Here is a 3,164-nt window from a genome sequence, read left to right as displayed (position 1 = left end):
CACTCTTAGAAATGGCTGTAAATTTACGATGGAATTCCAGCAGTAACATACTGTTATTCCAAAATACAGTAGGATATTGTCAATTTGATGTCTTCTTCTCTTGTCACAATCAAGACAGACGACTGGCAGTAAACTATCGCAAAATAATTGTACAATACAGTTTTTTCCTAGGCAAGACATTTCACTTGTATTTGCATCTTAGAGAACCAGAATTTAAAGACAATATTAAACTGGAAGAAAAAAAACACTTTCCATAATAAATCTTTTAGGGAATGAATCAAAATCTACAGAGCATAATCAAAAGTGTTAGATTACCAGTGTTGGTGTTGTCTGTTAAAATACAATGTTAATTAAACACTTGTTTAGTCAAATTCAAAGATAGGTTTGTCAGTTTCCCTAAATAGTCCATGGGCCAGAGGCCAAAATTTGACGTTTTTATCCATTTCAGGGTGGCAAAGTCTATCAATATTTTTTGAAAAGATACATGTCTCTAGTTAATATTTTGGTATGATAGCCCTTCCAAAATGGTAGCTAAGTCATAGTTATGAAGTAAACAACCCCTTTGGAAAAATTCTATTTTTTGAGACTGGTGTATCTCTGGTTTAAGGTCATGGTAGGTCAAAGGTCTGTAATGCAATATTTGGTATCATCTTAAAGGGGACATTCTTGGCTTTCATTTAAGCCATGTTTTGAGTTTCTCTGACCAACACAGAGGTCATTAGAGGCCGTTGATCCAAAATTATTACACATTTTTCCACACTTTTTGACCAAACTAGATACATTTCTTTCATCCCAATGGTATCCAGGGGCATCAGGGACACAAGAGTTAATGACTAAAATATTCAACAGACTCTAAGGAATCAGAAAATGTATGATATACCTATACTGTCTGTCTATCAGAGGCGATTATGAGCTGTAATTTTAAGTTACAGACTTGGGCTATAACCAGTGGTGGAGAAAGTACTCAAAAAATGCACTTAAGTAAAAGTACAAATACACAGACAAAAATGTACTTAAGTAAAAGTCAAAGTACCACATTAACATYTTACTTAAGTAAAWGTAAAAAAGTACTGGCTTTTAAAAATACTTAAGTATTAAAAGTAAAAGTACTTGCTGAATGCATTACCTAATCACTAATATCATTAAGTGTACTGATCGTATTTAATTTTAATACATTAGAAATGTGCCATTTTAATGAACAATGCCACAGATAAAGCATGTTTTTATTGTGTTTACTCTGTAACAGTTTAGACTTAGATATGTGATTCTATGCATCATAATTTCAGAGATGGAAACATCTTGTCTCCTGTCCTAATATAACATGAACTTCACTTTTTTGCCACACATTTATTTTGAAAGAAATCCAACTGGCAGAGGAGGACATGGAACCAAGGAGCCTCATAGCAGAGTTGTAGTCTGGACCACCGAACCCAAGACCAAATCAAAACCAGCACCCCGCGCTACATGACAATAAAATTAAGTGTACCTATCAAAATTGGTTCTCAAATTGATCTGAAAGATTCACTTTCCCATAAAACACCTAGATATTAAATACTTATCTGCAGCTATATACTTGCAGCTGCAGCCTAAGGAATAGCAGCTTGCTCTTATTTGTAATAAATCCTATTGGCGGTACCAGTAAAATACTGGTTATCTACAGACGCCAGCTTTTTTTTAAACCGTTTTTCTGAAAGAACGGTGAAGAAAAAAAAAAAACTGGTGTCTGTAGGTACTAGCATTTCTTTTTTATCGTTGAAAAATGGTAGATTACCGTTCTTTCGAAAGAACGGTAATCTACTGGCAGCTATAGACGCCAGAAGTTTACCGTTATTTTACAGTATCCGTACAGTACTTGCATTGACGGTAATCTGCTGTCAGGATTAATTACGGTACAACTACTGTGCATTTACAGTAAACTTCTGGCGTCTATAGCTGCCAGTATGTTGCTGTAAATTTACAAGATTATTTCTTAAAGTGTACTTGTAGGTTCAATCATCTAGGTCATGGCAAAAACAGGGTTTAAAAGTAAAGCAACTTAGCAATTTATAATTTAAATAACTTATAGTTTGCATCAAGACACTGCAACAAATCAATGTTTATGAAGAAGGTTTTATTAACTTATTTGGTCTTAAATTTTTGTTAAAGGTGTAATTTAGATCAGTAGCACTGACCACAGGAATCGATGAATGTAAACCAAATTCAGATCTAAACACTTGCATTTTTATTTGACTTCTGTGAGTCAACAGTTCATAATGAGGAAAACATCCATGTTTGATGTGCATGCCACTAACTAACTAGTCATTATTGGCCATGCAGATTGAACACATTAGGACCTTTCATGAGATATGGAGCTAATAACTGACATCATTTAATAAGTAATATTCTATGCAGTGTCGATAAGCTAACTGTATGTGACCAGCAGGTGGAGATATTTTTAAAAGTTACAAGATGCACCCAAACACAGAATGAGCAGTGCACAATATTTTATTAAACAATTTCTTCAAAACATTTCTCTTAAAAATGAGGCTTCAGGCCTACCACTCGGTCCCTGGAACAAAAGGAACACATGAGGTAAGGACGGACAAGTTTAATTATTCCAAAAGAAACAAAACATGCAATGCAAAAGAAATTAGTAAAAAACTAAAAGAAAACAAATGAGTAACTTTAATGACACACAAATTGTAAAAGAAAACACTTCAAACAGTGGAACAAATCGTTGTCATCCAGTTCTAAATGCCCTTCGATGGGGCCAGAGGAGTAACGCCCCGCCCACACAGCCCGCCCAACCAGCAACGGTTTAGTTGAGAACGGCCCAAACAAACAATGGCAAGACAAGACAGCAGAGCAAAGCGCTGCAGCTCCAAACACAATCAGGTGCCTGAAACAGAAAACCCATCAACAGTGGATCCAGATAACAGAAATCAAAAGCTAAATAGCAGGTAGCTTACCCAGGGGTGGAAGCGGGTCAGCAGGTGAGGACCAGATGGAAGCCGTACGCCACAACAACCTCCAGCTGCAGCCGGCAACGCTATCAGAGCAACACTGCAGAAATGCACGATAGGTGTTAGTGATGGGTCCAGCAACACCGATGTGTCGGCGCATGTATCAAGCCCACAGACCAAACCCGTGTCGGTGCGCGTATTGGTTTCAGCAAGTCACGTGAC

The sequence above is a fragment of the Poecilia reticulata genome, linkage group LG16, assembly GCF_000633615.1.
Source record: "Poecilia reticulata strain Guanapo linkage group LG16, Guppy_female_1.0+MT, whole genome shotgun sequence".
NCBI lineage: Eukaryota > Metazoa > Chordata > Actinopteri > Cyprinodontiformes > Poeciliidae > Poecilia > Poecilia reticulata.
This window is presented reverse-complemented; position numbering follows the sequence as displayed.